Raw genomic sequence first — 20,593 nt, forward strand, 5'->3', positions numbered from 1 at the left:
GACTGTAGAAGGGTAAGATGAAAATATGTCACTGTGACCTTGACCTTTTGACCGCAAAATCAATATAATTCGTGGGATCCATGCTAGTATCATACATATTAAATTATATGACCCTACGCTAAGTCAAACTGAAGTTATCGTGTTTACAAGGAAAAGTTAACGGACAGACGGACGGACACCGAGCGTGATACCATAAATACGTCCCATCTAGATGAGCGTATAAAATCACCTTTGAAGCAAACTGCAAATCATTATCCTGAAAAGAGGCCTAGTTAGGGTTACATGTATGATGGGGGGACCTAAAGCTACGTACTTTGTTTTCAAGCAATAAAAACTATCCCAAATTTAATATTTCAACAAATTATCTTTCACTAATTTGTGGCAAACATTCTAAAGATCGTTAACCAAGAAGAAAATATTACGAAACTCACTAATACGAAAATCCCGCCGTGTTTTCCGAACACCTCTTGATTTCGCCGCCCGATGTAGAAGGGGTCCTAAAGCTACGCACTCGATTTATCATGCAAAAAAATAGTATTTCCTGTGCCTCAATTTCTAAAATATATTCAAATTATTATAGGATAAAATGAAAATAAAGCGAATATAACTCCAAAATTCCAAACAGTTGTTGGTTTTCTCTGCATTTAGAGATTTACTGCAGCCTCTGTAGAAAAAATTGAATAGGAATCGTTCGTCACTCTGCAGTCACAGTTCCACACACAGAGAGCGCATTTGCCATAATAACTGCATGCGCGATGAGTGGTGCGTAGCTTTAGGACCCGCGCAGCTTTAGGACCCCCTACCATACAGGTGTGCATGTCATACTCCAGAAATAATACTGTGCTTGGATACTTATTCAATCATTTGGCAGAAATACTAGTCAGGTAGGATAGACCTTGAAAATGATGCCTCATAAGTCTCATATTGACAGTGTGTCTGGAAACCAATTTACTATGACACAGATATATGGGTCAATCCATATCAAATCAACCAATGCTTGTCACCGACCCCTCAGATTTTCCTTAAACTTGCACCAAATGTGCCCCCAAATATCTGATGAAAAATTCTGAAATATTTTGCCTCAAGGTCAAACGGTTGCTAAGATACAGCCTCTCTTGGCAACCAATTTGTGACCAAACAATCAAGTTTAAATAAAATTTGCTTATTTTTGATTGACTGCTGCAGCCAAACTTGATGAAGTAGAGTACTTTTTTAATGTAAATTGGATGAACTTGATAGTCTGAACACGCACAGTATATTATGACATGGATCTGACCAGCCATTATTGCTCATGAGGTCGCCGAAAATGGTGTTAAGAGTCCAAGTCAATGTGTTTGGGTGCATGTTTGGAGGCTCATAACTTCCAAATTCAATTAGCTTTAATAGCAGTTAGAACCCAATAGGAGCATAGTTTGTACATGATTTTCACTAGTTTTGCTTCTTTGAAATGCTGTGGAAGTGCTCCGTACATCTTCAAATCGCGAATTAAACAACCCGCCAAAATGTCGGGACCCCCCTGTGATTCGCGAAAATAACAGCTTGTACAGTACATTGCACTAAAATTGATTATCTTCCCTACAGTTTATATGATAATCTTATATTTGTTTACAATAGTGCAGATACAAGTTAGTGAAGTTACATTATTTGACCTACATGTACATGTATTAACTTTGCCCAGAATCAAATCTTTTGGGGGTCACAAAAATCTGTTAAACTTTCAACTCACATATATAGAAGAAGAGGTACGTGCATAACTTGCAATTAAAATCTGGGTTTAAAAATTACTCTGTCTTTTATTTGACTTTTATAGAAGATCAACATTTTTTATGCAAGTTTAACTTTTGATTGGAATTTATGATAATTATAAAGCTTGTGAATTCAAAATAAATACATCAGACTTTATAAAACACTATACCATCTATGAGTAACATTATTTCTTCAATAGAGCAAAATGTACATAGATGTACAGTGTACATGTAGGCCTACATGTTATACGCGAATTGAACTTATTTTCTCTAATATTTAGACATCTACTCCTGACTCACTCAACTCATCCATTCATTTTTTTTATTAATCATGTATAATTGTAATTATTTTTAATTTTACTGTTTAATCATTCCATTTATGAATCTTATAGAGTATAGGAGAGAGTGGGGTAGATGAGGCCCTCTGTTAGTTTTCAGCTCACTGCTCGAGAATTGTAGGATCAAATGGATTACTATTTGTGTAGTATCTGAGACAGTTTCTTAGCACAGATTTTGAGCATAGAGACCGTCTCACAGCCCAGTGCACATGGCCAGGAGGAGCACCGGGGGGGGGGGGGGGGGGCACTCACATATATTGGTGGTACGGGGACGTGCCACTTAGATGACCCCCTTTTTCAGACCTAATTTTCAGTTCGCTAGATTCTCTGAATGCCAAAAGTTCCGTTCAGAAGCTGCCCCGCCCCGCTTGCAAGATCACAGTTACGAAACATCTCAGTTCCCTAGCCATGCCAAATTTGTCCAGCGAGAGCTGCACGCACGGCTTCACAACTCCCTCAGCTTGCCGCTAGAGCCCACATAATACATGCACAGCGCTAGCATGCACCGTATACTGTACCGCGATCCTGTTCCGTAGACCGTTTTTCACACCGCCCAGTATATATTTAGTTCCCAAGACCCCGTATTTTACCTGTGTGGTCAGTTCCTCAGACCCCCATTTCAGGATTTTGTGAGGCACATCCCCATCTAAATATAATTTGAGTGCCCCCCCCCCCCCCCCCGGAGGAGCACAAACCAAGCAGCACATCAAAATTTGGAAAGTAGCATTGCCACTACTGTACCAACCCAGTAATGTTTACTTGTGTAAGGTGTTATTGTGCATGCCAGCACTGTAGTAAATTTCACCACTTTGCCTGTTTTTTTTTTCTGACTGGATGCCTATGAACACATGTCCGATGGGGCAAATGAGGCGACCTGAATTAATACATAAGGGTCATTTCACACTAAGTGTACACTTTTAGTCTCACTGGGGGTCAAAAATGAAAGTTGTTGTTGGGTGAAAAACTTCACAGATTCTGAAACTTAATGATATATACCTTTAATATCTAAAATTACAGAGCGTCAAGTCCATTTTTACATGTTTAAAAAGTTCACTGAAATACGGTAAGAAAAATAGGCGTCTGGAGAGGACATTTTGTTCAACAAGAAACACATCAACCTTATAACCCTGTAACTATTATACAAATGGTTTTGCGTTCATTTGTAGGCATCTGTATTGCTTATCAAATGTCAATATACTCATTTCACCTTCAGGCATTCTGTATTTTGCCATGAAATTAGTGTGCGGTATGGCGAAATGGGATACAAAGGGGTAAAATTTATGTAATAACATCATGGAATCCATTTTTTTCTTTTGATATAGCTTCAAATTTGAATTACACTGTTTTATTTAGGTCTAAACTATTTATTTAGGGGTATAATGGTCAAATAAGTGAGAGACCTAATCAAACATGAGCTTCCAAACCTTCATTTATCTCAGTATACTGGAGAGGACAATTGTTTAACAATATTCCCTACATGTATGAACTCCAAGAATGTGAGTTAATATGTGAATAACTGTGCATCAATTATACTTTATATAACATGCCAAATGTTACTGCAATGTTACAGAGCAAAATGACACATTTGGGAATAATATAAACTACAAAGTTTTCACCATAAATGCAACTTAAATATAACATGTCAGAAAATATGGCCCTAATTTGTTTAAGTTTTTAATAACACACACTGACATATCAAATAATCAGTATTTTATCATTAAAGTGATACCTCTGAAGTTTCTTGGTGTGTTCATTATTAATGTTATTTAGATTTTTGTAGTGTGAGCCCTCGAAGTGTTACTCATTGATAAATTCTGGAGAGGACATTTTGTTTAACAGTTTATTTGAATGCAACTTTCTTGCTTGGAACTTAATCATTTGACATTCTTTGCTTAAGAGAAATGCACAGTAAACATATATACCCTACATACAACAATAAAAGTTCTATTTACAGGTGTAGGAATTTTAACTAAAACATCAGCATATATTATCCAAACCAACGTTCCTTGTATATTTAACTGCTGGTGCAGTAGTAAATGATGAATGCTTAAAACACTAAAAATGCAGCCCATTTGCCAAAATGAAAACTTACACAGGTGTCCTGTAGTATCAGAGGACAATGTTTAACAAAGTACATATACTATTAATTATTAAAATACATGTAGGCATACCTTTAATAATACTGGCATAGGCCTTTCATTTTTCATAGTTATCATCGGGTCTTCATGAAAAATAACATCACATAAGTGCACATTTAGCACCTGCTTTGACTATGTTTAACATGATTAATGAAAAATTTTTTGTATTATTTACCATTATTACTATGATATTAGTAGTAGTTGTAGTAGTGTTTTATTATTATTATCAAAATTTTTTATTATTGTTGTTTTTGTTATTATTACCATCACTATTATTATTATTAATAACATTTTATAATTATTATGATTATTATTATTGCTATCGATTCGAGTTCATATAGAACAGATAAATGGCAGTATGTTAATGCAGAGAGTGACTAAATACCCCCGTCTTTGGTTTTTTAGCTGAAGGAACTTAATTATTGTAACCAACTTTAAGAAGAAACCCTGAAAAGTGTTGCACTGTAGAGAGAAAAAAAAAAAGAAGCTAAATCTGCAAAGAGGTCTCCTTTCGACAGTGCTAAAATTTATGCGATATAAACTACTAGGCTACTACTATTAAGTAGTAAACTCCCACATAGTTTGTGCCTGTGGATTTGTCAAAAAACTATACATGTGTTGCCAAGATGATATTCAAAGTGCACACTGGAACCAAAGACAGTGGCAAAGTGGTCTGCAGGAAAACTTGACTCCTGATTGTATGTGACAACTTGAATCACGCAAAGAACAAAGTGTTGGCAGTCTGATGGACTAGCAATGCTGTTTAAAAACCAGTATATTTGCTGAAGCAATACCAGTTCTTAAAGCCAGACAACAGATCAATCTGAAGTAAAATTTCTTGCGACCTAGCAGGGAAAAGGTCCAGTTTTAAGGGATCAGGGTTTTATAAAGCATGATGTCTGAATGCAGGTAAAACACAAAAGGCAATTGTCACGAATGGTTCAATGTCTTCCACTCCTGTTGCTGCTGCATCAGGTATGATGAATTTCAGTGTTTCACTAATGAATCAAAGCGATCACAGAAACAAGCTTTATTCTGCAATAATTTTTTCAGAAATCAAAGCCTATCAAATAGAATCTTTTCAAGGCGCATGGGGAGTGTGGCTGCATACCAGCTTCTGGAAGATGCTCCTCTTGATGAAAGTAGCATGCCCACATCACTATCAACCATGAGCCATGATACTGTCCATTTCGGTGAGACTGGCTAGTGCTACATTGTATGCTGTTGAGAATGAAGGGGTCCTTTACCCAGGAGAAGTAATTGCAGTAGGAAATATGGGTGACTACCAAGTCATAGTCACAGAACGAGTGCATTGATAGTGACCAAATCCTAGAGATAAAATTTTCTTCCGCAAGAAAAGCTTGAAGATCAAGTAAGATAAACCTGATTTAACCAAAAATCACAGCCATTTCAGGTCTTCTGATCACACCTTTCTCAGACTTTTCATCAATAATGATGAATGAAACTGTATCTTTCGTTATACAAGTCGATCTGATTATTGCATATGGCCAAATGCTTACTACCAATAATTTCTACCATTTTGGTACTATATGTACATGTACATTGCTTTCAAGTAGAAATATAAATTAAATGATTAACCTGGGTGAGAATTACAAATGGATACCAACCAATATACATGTACATCTGCATTTGATTTTAGTTTGGTAGAGGACAAAGGGTAGCACTTTCTGTTTTCACATTTTTTTTATTGGGGTATATTTTCTTTCATCAAGAAATGCAATAGAGAAAATGTTTTGGTCAGAGTAATTTAATTATCTTTTACAAGATTATTCTGTTCTTCAAGAACATGTAGTTATAATGTACAAGTATCATCAGATAGGTTTGCTTGATTCACGTGTTTGGTTGGATAAGATTGCACAGTTGAGTCTATAGATATATTTTGAATACTCATTTTGCTAGTTGTAAAAAAATTTAACAATGATAAAAATCTTAAAGGACTAACTACGGTTAAAATATAAGAGTCTCCTGAGTGAACCACATAAACTTGCACATGATTTAATTTTTAAAGAGAATAGAAGGACAATATTTTTCACTCTGCACCACTTCACTTAATAAAATGTACTATAACTAGAATATTTTACTTGAATGTTGACGATTAACCATATAAAATACATGTAGGTTATACATGTAAGAAACAGTTTTATGCCCCAAATATTGAATAATCATGTATCTAAATATTCAGCTTCAAGCTGTTAAAGTTTCATGGTCAGGAGCATGACAATGATTATGTAATGTGTAACATGAGTAAAACTAATTTTGGTAAAATTGTCAATCATTATGTTTCTAAAATTTTGAGCTTCTACATGTACACTTGTGAACCTCTGTCAGAAATCACATACCCATTACCCACTGCTTGGTATGTACATACTGTACAGTGTATGAGGCTTTTTTTTTATTTTTATAAAGTCATGCTCTTATTAGTACCAAAAGTTTGCATAATTTCAAAATTTTCTGATAGACTTGTTGAATCAAATTATAATAATATCCCAAGGTGTATTAAGAAATCACACACCTTGTACAGAAGAGATTGTCAAACTCCATGGTAAAAAATGTGGCAATTACAATATATTCTAGGGTGCCTACAATGTGTAATTTGAGCAACATGGAATTGCCCTGTAGTAAGAACCATAATGCCATTTAGCCACCCTACAACTTTAAAATAAAAATAAATCAGTAGTTAGCTCTAGATATGTGTACAAGTGACCCAAGAGTAAATGCAACCATTGTGTTAAAATAAATGTCCTCTCCAGAACAACATGAAACCATACAGTTTGCTGCTTGTAAGGGTAGTATATAAGTGCCAGGATCAGCAGATTTTGTCATTTACACAATTACAAATAGTATCACATTAAATTTTCTTGAATATCCAAACATGGTGTGAGAATTTTTTCGTCTGATCCTCCTATATTGCCCAATTATATTGATAATGTAAAATATAATTCAATTGAGAATGGAATTCTCATAAATAAAATGATATTTTATGAATTATATCTCTGTGACCAACAACAGATCATTATTTTCTTACATAAAAGAAGGGCTTTTCTTGTTAAAATTATTATTTCTGCACATTGTTAAAAAATGAAGTACCTTTGTACTGGAGAGGACATTCCATTTAACTTTGCATAAGTGTGAATTACTCACCATCTATATGAATTAAGAGGGAAAATTCAATCTCATAATGTTGAACTGAAGTATACTATTATTTCTACACCACAATAATGGGTATCAGATTCCTTAGTGCTTCAAAAAATGAAAAAGTTTAACGTTCTGGAGAGGACGCACTTTTAACAGAGAATTGATACATCAAAATAGCCAAGAGATAAAAAGTATCCAGCAAATTGGAGTCAAAGATTTGACATATGTCTTGACTTACATGCATTCTGAAGATTGAATTAGCAGAGTTTTTGCACTCATTTATCAATTTAATTCACTGCTGGTGACATATATGTTCTGGAGAGGACATATCTTTTTTGTTTAACAGAGAAGACACATTTTACAAGAATATTCATAAGTTTCTCAATTATGGGTCAAATTCGATCAAATAAAGTTTATTATATTGATAACTAGTTGTACTTTTCCATAACATTAATATTTAACACATCTCTCTTCAAATTTATCCAAGATATCAATGAACTTTTTTGAAAATGTTGAATGAGACTCCATTTTCTGTTAAAAATGCACAAAAAATGCTGAAAATTAACAGAAAAAGTACTCGAACCATCATGAAATTGCAACTGTAGATTGGAATAGATCAGGTGCATCAAACCAAATCGCAAGTACAATAAATTGAATGCTACAAATAAAAAGGGGGAAAATCCATTTTTTCAGAAGTGTACACTTAATGTGAAATAGCCCATAATTAAAACTCTATGGTTATATCTATTTTAGCTTTAAAATGTAGTGTAGACATCACCACTAAATGTATGTGTCCACTACCAATAAAACACGTAGATAAACAATAGATCTGTGACAGTAGAAAACACGATCCAAGAATTTTTATTTTTTTCATAATATTGAATGTAGTATTAATAAATTAATAAATTACATGTATTGTAGTCCTAAAAAGGCCAAAATGGGGGTGCAAGTTAAATAACTAAATGTTAATAATATGATTGTTACGAGTAAATGGTAAGTGATTGTATCAAAACAACTGAACTATTTTTACTTTGAATACAGCAACATTAATATGTTTTAAGCAGGAGGCCTTATTGGCCCATTTCGTTGGGGAAAATAAGGCCACCCGACAAAAATATTTATGTCTCATTAATGAGAAAATTAGGCTGATTACATGTAGTTCTAACATTTCTAATGGATAATGTCTGTCTAAGACTCTAAATTTAACAATAGACATCTAATCATGTTTCTACTGCTTTACATCAAACAAGATACTTGGAATTATAAAAAACAAGGCATAAGCAGTTTTGTGTGTCTCACCCACTTACGAAAATAACCAGAAATATTGTGATTTGCGAGGGCACGCAACAGAATTGTATCGAAACTTCATTGTGAAATGACCGGGATGGAATAACACTTGTCGTAACAGTCTTGCCCATAAACTTTAATGTTGACCTCAAAATGAACTTTGACCATATACCATGTGACCTCCGAACACAATAACATGCAGGTCTCCTAAGTACACCTACAACCCAAGTTTGGTCAAAAAGTGACTTACGGTTGTAGAGTTATGTGTCATAGGAGAGTCTTGCATGTAAACTTTAACGTTGACCTGGAAATTACCTTTGACCTTACCATGTGACCTCTGACTGCAGCATAACATGCAGGTTCCCTAAGTCCATCTACCATCCAAGTTTGGTTGAAAAGTGACTTACGGTTGCGGAGTTAGGTGTCAAAAGAGAGTCTTGCATGTAAACTTTAACGTTGACCATTCATGTACTACAGATTATAAACATTGACTCATTCCATAGTAAATTCAATTTACATACTGTACATGAATATGGGTAGACAGGTGCAAACTTGTCTGAAAATGCAAGCTCATCTTAATCCCTGCATAATAAATGCAATGTCTGGAACAGAGCTCAGATTCTGCTGACAGCATTTTGGAAACTTACTGTCTGAATGTGTTGATCGAAGATACAGAAACTTTATTCAAAGAGCTACATGTTTTCCAAGTGTCTGATACAAGTACACCAGTTTGAGAATGTTTTTGTCAAACAAACTTGTTATCATTGCAACCTGCACATACATGTAGGGGCAATACACAAGGCTCTGTGTACATGTACTGTAATATGTATTGTTTATGAAATGAGAGTGTAGGAGCTTAAACTCAAGTCCACCCCAATAAATAGTTGTTCTGAAGAGACACAAAAAATCAAAAGTATTAAATTATCAAAATCAGAAAATATGAAATTTAAGATTTTTCACAATTTTGCTATTTATTTATCATAAAACGGTTTGCATAACACCTACATGTAAATGATTCGATAATTTCACCCTTTATTTTGCAAATTGCATTCATACAACTTTCATTTTTTTGCAGATTTGACAATAGTTTCAATCTAGCTAAAGACATGGGCCTGTATTCTGAAGTCAGTTTTACATGTAACTTTGGCCATGGTCTATGTGCTTAAATTATGGGAAGCCAAAACTGTTACTGTGCTCTTTCATTATAAGGGCAAATAATTATTCCCAAACAGATGTGAATGATCTGAATGTAACAGAGTTAATACTTCAAAACTTTATTGTTTAAAGATTTGTGTCAAGATTGGCTATCCATAGTTGAACCACAACTTTAGACAAGAGTTTAAATTAAACCCCAAGTTCAGAAGAGCCAATTGGGAACAAAGAAAATAAGACCTTAATCCGATCTGGATTTTGACCCAACTACAAGCTGGGCCCTGTCTTACAATGAGATGCGATTGATCCAATCAATCGTAACTATGGACGGCCAAAAACGTCAACATCTATTATGCATGTTTGTTCCAAATATTTTCTAACTATGATGTATATTCATGCATTCATTGTTTTCTTGAAAGTTCACTGTGTTTCTCTTTGTTTACAACTTAGGACATTGTGCCAATTTCCTATAGAAAAAATATGACGATGGATTTTCATAGAGTTACGATCGATTGGATCAATCGCAACTCTTTGTATTAAGACGGGCCCAGGTCTACAATGTACATTGTCATAATTACGGAATCATTCCGAATGCATAATAAAAGCAGCAATGAAAGGTAAAAGAAACAGAATTCATATACAGGTACATGTACACTGTACCAGTAAAATACAAAGTACAACATGTAGGCCTACTTCTGTAGGCTGTAGCACCCAAGAAATTGTTGATTTGAATGCTAATTTGCAGCCTAGCCAACATGTAGGTACATGGTAAATTTGTAAATTTGATTGATTGTAAACTTATGATCAATGCAATCTAAATGTATGTATAATAAAATTTGGCCCCAAAATCAATCGCTTAGCATGGAGTTTACAAGGATCAGACCGTGAAAGGTTGTGTTATAGTTAGTAATAATCTTAAAATATGTACACCACACAAGAATAACAATGATGCCACTGTAGTTTACAATACTTATTTATATTCATGAATGTTTCTTCAACTAAAGGTCACATATAAATCCATGAAACACAAATATGTACATGTACCTCGGAATTGCGATTTCTTCCCCCTCAAAACCCCTAAACTCCAGGAACTTACATAGTACATGTATAAGGGCCCTGTCACCTGAACCCAAACAGATGAAAGCAATCACCTTTCCCAAATCTCTTACAAAATGTCAAGTAATAATAGTTCAAAGTTATCAAAAACTATTTTTTCTAGGCCCTATTCAATTTGACATGATCGTTGCTTCTGAGGATTATTGCAATAAAGTACATGTAGACAGAAATACAATTTAGATGTTTATATACAGTGAACTCCTGTGTGCCCATGATTTGGTAAGGATGTTAGTATATATAGATGGTGAAAAAAAAAGCAGGAGCAATGAGTGATTCACTTCCGTTAGCCCTGACATCGCGCTTGCCACCTCAATAACAAGAGCAATAAAAACAAGGTGGTTCGCGAACCATGAGTCTACTCTCACCTGATTAATGAAATATGCAATATGATATACCCCTAGATGACATTTGACCTTATCATCCGCAAGAACACATACACAATTGATGCAGAAATAAGGAAATAAGAACAAGTTGAACAAAGTCTTGAAAAAAGAAGGACATGACCTCATATCATTTGACTTTTGACCCCTACATGGCCTTTGACCCCAGGCCATCATCCTCATGGACACACATTTGATATTATCCAAGGATCATTTGTACATAATGTGAATACTATTGATGCAGAAATAAAGAAATGAGAGCAGTTTGAACAAAACTTGACCTTTCGACCCCTAGATGACCTTTATATTATCATTATATTTACAATTATATTTACAATTACATGTATATTATTTATAACATATTTATGTGAAACCTTGGTCTTACAAATCATGTACATAGTGTAGGGATTATCATAATCCAAGCTTTTATTTCATTTAATTACCCATGAAAATTTGATTAAAATCATGGCAATAACTAGGGAAATCGATCTGGAGGTAATTGTTTCTCATTGATTGTGTGTGTCCCTGTACCTGTGTTACACATCATAGTGGAGAGAAAATGTGTAGCGAAAGCTGTACCAGGTCGCCATGCAGGCAAATAACAAACGGGTACACGCTCACCACAACCTCCATGCCTACACTGTCAGGGAGGTGAATATGATGTGTTGTGTATTTGACTTATAAATATCTTATGCGAGCGGAGTGGTGCTGGCATGGCCGCGGTCGTGGACCAGGCACCAGGCACTTGCTTTGCGTATTTTAACCCTAATTCTCCCGGGGGGGGGCCATAATGGCCCCCCCCTCGACAATTTTCGCGATATATCTGCTGCGCAAAATTTTTTGACCTCGCCGCTTACCGACTTTTTACTTTCAAGTCTCGCGCAAATTTTGAGACCAATTTTGTGACACCCGGGTACACGGTTACGACATTACGCAACATTATGTAAGTGCATGTCAGACCCAAAATTGCTCATAAACGTGACTTCATGTACAAATTCAATGCAAATTGTGTGTTTAGCCAAAATTCATAAATGTATCATTATTTCTACTTTTACTGATTAAACTTAATTAATTTTGCCTTTTTTATGGTCAGAATTAAGTCTGGAACGATTTCCATTGAAAAAACAATAAAAAACAAAAAGTAAAAAAACAAGGAAATACATAAGAAATTCATAAAACAATAAAATACATAAGAAATTGATTTCCAAACCGAAGTTTTTTTAATTGCGATTGTTAGCAATGCTACAAAGAATATTTTTACCAAAAATAAGCATTCTAGGAGCTTTATTTAGTGAATTAGAGCAAAAAGTATGATTTATGCATAAATTAGCATAATTAATTCATATAAAATAAAATCTCATTATTTTGGAAAATTTTACCATACAGCCTTGTAGATTACATCGCAAACTACCAGCGTGCAAATTTTTGCGTCGCTCGCTCGATCGGCGGCCGAGATCTTAGGGGGGGGCCATAATGGCCCCCCCCCCCCCCGGGAATGACAAGAATCAAAATACCCCGGGAGAATGAGGGTTAATCATGAGTAGAATCAGGCATGGCGCTCGTGGAATTAGGAGTGGCGCTTCATCAATGACATGGATTACGCATGGCGCTATATCTCAAAAAAATTAATTACGCGTGGCGTGTAATCTACAAAATCCCCTAGAGTCTACAAAACTGTAAGATAAGGTGTAGTTATACTATCAGACCTTTCATGAAAACAGTAATATTTGACTTTCTTTGAGTTCAAAAACAAACACAAATTTGATTGCAATTGTTTAAAATTTTGTTCTGCGAATGAGGAGATGGATGACATCATCCACTATTTATTTTGTGTTTCATTGCAAAACGTGGAATATGAAATATTCTAATTTTCCCCACATTGTCATGTGATACGAAGTTTCATTCCTTCCTGGACATGTGTATCTATAATCATTGTTTTAACATTTTGTGGTTCAAACAAGAGGGTCCTTTAATCTGTAAAAATTGAAATATTGTATAATTCGTAAAATAAAAAACAAAAGAAATAGTGAGTGAGGGACATTGACTCTCTCATTTGCATATCACTGAGTTGTGCATATTTTTTTTTTTATAAGGAGCGAAATTTTAAATTGTCATTGTAACTTTGTTATTTCACATCTGATTTTGATGAAATTTTCAGCGCTACAGGGTATGGTTGTTTAATTTTTCTCTTTTTATTCAAAGCAACTTTTTTCTGGGGTGGTCTTGACCTTTAAATGGCCAAAATATATTTTGAAATAAAAATTATTTGATATTGTAAGATCAAATTCGTCAAAAAATGTAATTACCTATTAATTATGCTAATTCTTGTGTGAAATCAGATGTTTGCTAAGAAGGTCCCCTAACTGCTATTTTTTATTCACAGACTCTTTGTAGGATTGGAATCTTAGTCTAAAAAATATATATCTTTTTTCTTTAGTTTTATTCTTTCTTAAAATTTCTCTTGAATTTCTGTTTTTCGGCCTTTCAGCCTTTTGCTTTTTAATGATTTTCCAATGGAAAAAGTATGGTAGCAATAATGATACATAAATGTTGGCAAAAAGTACAATTTGTGTTGGATTAAAAAAAATTCAGGTTTTTGAGCAATTTTGGGTGTGACATGCACTAAAATGTTGCATTCAAATTTGCATACTTACAAAGAGATCTCAAAGGTTAAGGCAAATGTTGGACCCAGAAGGGAGAGAAGGGTGCAAAATGCGATTTCAAACATGCAAATTTTGAGATAATGGCATTTCCTTGATTTTTTTTTAATTCACAATACCTTTTTAGAAACCAAATGGAACGTTGCTCACATATATTAAGATGACACAAATAAAAAAATGAAAACTACTTATGCTATTTAGTTTATTATATAAAACATTCTTTGATGGATCTTCCTCACACCTTAGCTTCATTCAGCATGTCCATGGCCCATGCACCAGTCCAATGGCAATATTTTTTTTGGCGCTAATGCAGTTTCGCACTGGCCGACTCAGAAAGAATTTCCCCACCAGTAATTGTCATGATCAGAAATGTCATAGCAAGTCTCATCATATTTCAAGGTCAATATGCCCATCGCTTTTCTGAATATCACAATCGGGAACGACCCTTTTTCGGGCTTTTTCAGCTTAGATCTCATTCTCAACATTGTTCCGATTCTCAGACATCCCTTCGCTTGGATTCATAATGTTTATTGTTAGCGACCAAAATCATGGGAAACATGTGGCGAACAAACGGGTGAGCTGCTGCAGGCAAATCATTTGGTCACTAAGTTCACTCCATATCAAAACTAGGGCTAAGCCTCAACCAAAAGCTTCGGTCTGTTATATTGGTTGTTCCGCTGAACTCCGTTGGCTCCACTCGCCAGTCACTGAGACCGAAGTTCTAACTCAATCTATAAAGGGACTCAATGGCCATATGTTTATGTATTACGTTCAGATAAACCAGGGAAGTGGCACTTGTTCACTGCAACCATCCTGCCTGTAGGGAATCTAGAGGTAGGACTATGGTATGCCAATGCTGTACATAGTACACACTTTAAAAATCATTAAAAATATCACTTTTGTGATCAAAATTACTAATTTCCATACAGTTGCAATTTATTTTTCATTAGTAACTTGGGAATAATTTTTGTATTCACCAGAGCGCTCAAAAACTCGAATTTTGGGCATATTTTTGTGTACGCCCTCTATTGGTGGAAAGTAATATGGCAAGAAAATTTTCATTTTTCAATCTCTATTTTTAATTTAGAAAAAATAATTTAAAGAATCCAATTTACATAAAAGAGCCAAGTTATTTGATGAATAGCTGCAATGGAAACTGACAGTGTAAGAAAATCAAGCATTTGTCCCATAGAAAAAGAAAAAATAAGACAAACATTGCCACCCTTAATTTGCCACACATGTCATGGAGATGTAACTGAGAACAAGTTTATATCATAACCTTGTTCATTGAATGAGTGGGAAGTGGGAGTTGCGCGACAGCCAAAGTAAGTCACTGTTTTTTTGTCCTTTTAAGTTTATTTTTTCCCGTTTTGGTGCATTTCAGGCCAGAATGGAATAATGATCTTTATTTTGCTTTTGGTCCAGTTCGTTTTAGATACTTTCATGAATTCTTTTTTTTTTGCATTGACAAATCATCAAATGGCAGCTGCATGATCACGAGCCGTCTATGTACGAGGAGAAATTAAAAAATATTAAAATGTTAAAAAACTCCTCAAAGAAAAAGGCTGCTAGCCGTCGATGCGGAGCCCAAGCACTTCTCTAAAATAAATCTAAAATCCCAGGCTAGGTTTAGGCTATTTTTTAAATTCAAATTAGGCCCTAGCGCCATTCTTTTGCTAAAAAATAATTTACTAAACTTAAGTGTACAAAAAACTTCACATTTTTATAATAAACTCGACTTTGTCAAGATGAATTTCTCCTTTCACTTAGCTTAGCCTTAGTATCGTTAGAAATTTTTTGTTTAAAGGAGAATGAAACTCTTGGAGCAAGTTAGCTTTTGTGAAAGCAGAAAAATCAAAGAATAAGATCAACAAAAGTTTGAGTAAAATAGGACTAGCGATAGAAGAGTTATGAGCATTTGAATGTCGAGATCACTAATGCTATGGAGATCCTCCCATTGGCAATGCGACCAAGATCTATGATGTTACAGATGAACAACTCTCCCCTTTTGGACACTGAAAATATACCCCAAAACATCTCTTTTTGCTCATTCTAATCATATGACAAACGATCCATCAATGATATTATGTTGTGAAACATCTGTACTTGTCCTCTCATAAAGAGAACACCTCACCTTGTGATAGACTCTATAAAAGTGAGAATATAAGTGAAATAAGTACTAAAGTAATGAGGGAGTTGTACTTGTACGTGTGTGACATCACAGATCTTGGTCGCATTGCGGACTTGGTATTACTAGTGATTAATGTTGTAAATCGGATCAAAAATCAGATCGAAAATCGGATCGGCAGTTAAGCTTCTAAAATCGAAATCGAATCGGCGATGTTTAAAAACAAAGGAATACATCAAAATGTTGTTCGCGGTCGCGCGCATCTTCCTGACAAAGTCACAAAGACGAATGCATTGGAATGGAAGTCGCCAACATGCGCGATCGTTTGGAACATGTTTTAAAGCCAGGGGTTTTGAGGTGTTATTGCTTTAAAATAAACCGAGTGATTTTTATTAGAAAGATAAACGAAAGACGCATCTTCCAAGCGAAGGCGCAAAGGAAAATAAAATGAAAATATTTCTCTTAGATCACAGGTTAATGAACGATCGGCGGGACATCTTTTAAAAGTATTTTTAGGTGCTAGCGATTTAGAATTATTGGAATGATCTCTTACGACGCATCATCCTAAAGTCGCAAGTGCAATTAAAATGAAGTAGAAGACGCAAGCACGCACGATGATTTGAAATATGTTATTAAAATGTTTTGGGTAGCTAGCGTTTTCAAATCAATTTGAAGTTCACGGCGGGGTCCGCTATCACCACGAGGTTGAAGAGAAGATTTATATCATTATAAAGGGGGTAAGAGAGTAGCGCAGTGAGCTCCGTCGGTAATACGACCTTTCAAAGTTCACGGCGGCATCCGCTATCACCACGAGGTTGAAAATAAAATGTATATCATCATAAACGATGTAAGAGAGTAACGCAGTGAGCTCCGTCGGTAATACGACCTTTCAAAGTTCACGGCGGCATCCGCTATCACCACGAGGTTGAAAATAAAATGTATATCATCATAAATGATGTAAGAGAGTAACGCATTAAGCTCCGTCAATAGTACAGTCTTTAAAAGTTTATGGCGGGGTCCGCTATCACCACGAGGTTGAAGAGAAGATTTATTTCATTGTAAACGGAGTTAGAGAGTAGCGCAGTGAGCTCCGTCGGTAATACGACCTTTCAAAGTTCACGGCGGCATCCGCTATCACCACGAGGTTGAAAATAAAATGTAAATCATCATAAACGATGTAAGAGAGTAACGCAATGAGCTCCGTCAATAGTACGACCTTTCAAAGTTCACGGCGGCATCCGCTATCACCACGAGGTTGAAAATAAAATGTATATAATCATAAACGATGTAAGAGAGTAACGCAGTGAGCTCCGTCGGTAATACGACCTTTCAAAGTTCACGGCGGCATCCGCTATCACCATGAGTTGGAAGAGAAGATATCTATCCTCTTAAACATCGCTATAGATAATACCGCGTCTTTCTCCCTGAATAATGCGACCTCTAAATAGCTAGCACCTCAAAAACAATCTTGAAATATGTTCTGAGCGATCACGCACTGTAACCAGATCTACGCCGATTTTTTATTTTCGATTTTTTCCTTCAAGGGAAAAGTTCAAGGGAAAAGTTCACGGGAAAAGTTCAAGGGAAAAGTTCAAGGGAAAAGTTCAAGGGAAAAGTTCACGATCGAAGATCGGCAAGTGATTGCCGATTGTGGTGAAATCAAATGGAATCGGTTGCCGATTGCAAAATCGGTTACAATAGGGACAACGGTACATTCGGTATTTGCTCTATCAAAATCCCTACATACCATTGCGAGTGCGTCGAGCGCGTCCGTTGATCCTACGAAGCCCCAATAATGCATCCCTCTTGACTGATAATTTCACCCTAAATTGAGTTATTTCAGGTAGCTATGATATATTTGGCATTAAAAGGATCGGTAATTATTTGTCAGTAATTATTTAGTATTCTATATTTTCGAATGGCTTACCTCTACTTGTTCTTTGAATGGGAAAATATCGTACTTTGTCCTTGTATTCCACATGAACTGCAGAGTTTGTACGTGTATAAAGTCAATGGGGAAATTCAAAGTTTTGCACACGCGACCCGTCACCATGACGTCACCAGGATTGCGTGTGAGCGAGCTAAGTTTGATTTGGGGGCGGCGCCCTCCAAAATTTGACCAATAAAAATTCTGCATTTGCTGCATCTTTTGGGATTTTCCCTAAATTCATGTCTCAGGGACCGTCTTGGAAGTGCGTGCTGAGCTGTATAATCTTTTTGAAGGACCCACCCTATTCTACTTAAAGATATTCAATTAAAACATCTTGGGGCCCGTTTTGGGACTTTTCATTCTTAAAAAAGATGGTTTTGAGACGAAGTCTTATATCTAGATTAATTTAAGAAAACAAAATTTGTGAATTTATTGTTAAATTTTAAAATGCAAAGCAAAAACCTCCATATGACGTGTACGTGACGTAATTATCGTCATGAAGTTGAAGATCGCGCGAAGTGGTGGGAGGGGCCTATCGCGAACGGAGACCATGTATTAGTCTTGATTCAGGCAATTTTTATGATTTGTAAAGTTCGTTGAAACTCTGTAACGTTGTGAACGGATATCATCCAAATAAAATAAATGAAAATAATTTTAAAATGTGAAAGGATGAAGGCTAGCACAATCTTTCTCTTAGGAACATTCAGCCCCCCCCCCCCCCTCCTCAGTTACAAATGTTAATCACGTGTAATCGCCGTGATACAAGGAGAGATGTTTTGGAAGGTCATGTGTGTGTGAGATATTGCACATGGCATAATGGCGGCATATACGTGTGATACAGGGAATTCTGTACAAGGATGTTTACACTTGTGTGTGAGAAGGTCTGTGACCGTGATGGTGGCATGGGAATAATGGAGTTAGAGTGGATTAAAAAACTACGTGTGTAAAGCATGGACCTGCACGTTGCAACTGTACATTCGCTCTAGCTCAGCTCTGGGGGCTAAATCCCGGGGCTAAATTAAAATAGGGGAATCCCCGGTGTGTATAGCTTGATTAGTAATCAATTGTTAAGGCCTACTAAAGTATATTTTGTTTATTAAAAAATCTAAGAAATCAATGTTTTAATTTGCAATGTTTACGCACAATATATGTATATATGCCCTCTCACAATCACACACATTTAAGATTTTATTTTTAACAGTAACATACTGATTGTTGTAAAATTAGGATACAAAAATTACTCTACGAGATGTCAGTTATTTTTTTATTTTCTAATGTATAGGCGGAGGGGGGGGGTTCCCTCGGTCCTGCGCCCTTGCTCTTAGCAAAAATAAATAAATGGATATTAAAAAAAAAAATCCTAATTGGAGAAAAGTTTCCCCAAAACGTACGTATCTCCTATCTCCTGAATTACAATAATAATTTCTGCCAAAACCTGCAAAGAATCCGTTTACACCCCCCCCCAAAAAAAAAAAACCCTGAAAATTGGAGGCCATTTATATGATTGAGCGGAGAGTTGGAAAAAAAATGTTTTCGGTGAGAGACCCCCCCCCCGCTGACTTTTGCATCCGTAATCTGTTTTTTTATGGGAACATTTTTCTAACACTTCGTCTATCATGCCCTGTCATGAGTGAAAATATAGTTCAAACAGGGATATGCAATATCCCTGGTTCAAACATGGACATTTTAAAGCGTTGACAAAAAGTGACAAAAAAGTCACGCTATTATGGGGCTTTTATACCAATGTAACCCGATATATATGTAAATAAATTAGGTATCCAATGCGACTGTCAAATTGAATTTACATCTGATTTCAAGGGATCGATGTGCCATAGGCCTATATTGATTTTTTTTACACGGGGAGGGGGCCTACATAGCTCGTTTACATTTCTCGATTCGACTCCTTTTTCCGCCATGAGTCTCAACTTCCTATACATGGGATATTATGGAGGATCGATGGGGTGGCCCTTAATTACCCCTTCTATCTATCCCAGTAGGGGTCAGGGGTTGGATTCTGAATTAGGGTGGGGGTAAGGGTATCATCATAATGTAACAATGATCAGACGAGAATACTCACTTGTTAATTATTATATGAAAAGAGTTGCCCCCTCCTTCGGTGTCCCTGGTCGGTGCCGGTGAGTTTTCCAATAGAAAAATATTCTGAAGTTTGCTATGGGGAACTCTTCGTCAATTTTGAGATATGACATTATTTCACTTATTTCACAAGTCATAATCATGAACATAATACAAACAAATATTACATCAGAAGAATTAACATGACGTACAAATCAGACATGGCATCATTTATTTAAATTGAATAATACGGCGAATAGAAACATGAGGGAACCTGCATTAAAAAGCAACGTTTTATTTATTCAGTCTGCAGGATCCAAAAAAATATGAACTCTTCATGCAGGACAGCACAATAAAAATGATAATTTGATTACGTAAAGAAATGCCAAAAATATCACAACTGTAAAGAAAGTAATTTACATGGACTTTTTCGGAATAAGGAGGGTGTGAAAGAATAAGTTGTTTCTGTGAAGTTGCCGCGGTGTATACT

Source organism: Lytechinus pictus, unplaced genomic scaffold, assembly GCF_037042905.1.
Source record: "Lytechinus pictus isolate F3 Inbred unplaced genomic scaffold, Lp3.0 scaffold_19, whole genome shotgun sequence".
In the NCBI taxonomy this organism is placed as follows: Eukaryota; Metazoa; Echinodermata; class Echinoidea; order Temnopleuroida; family Toxopneustidae; genus Lytechinus; species Lytechinus pictus.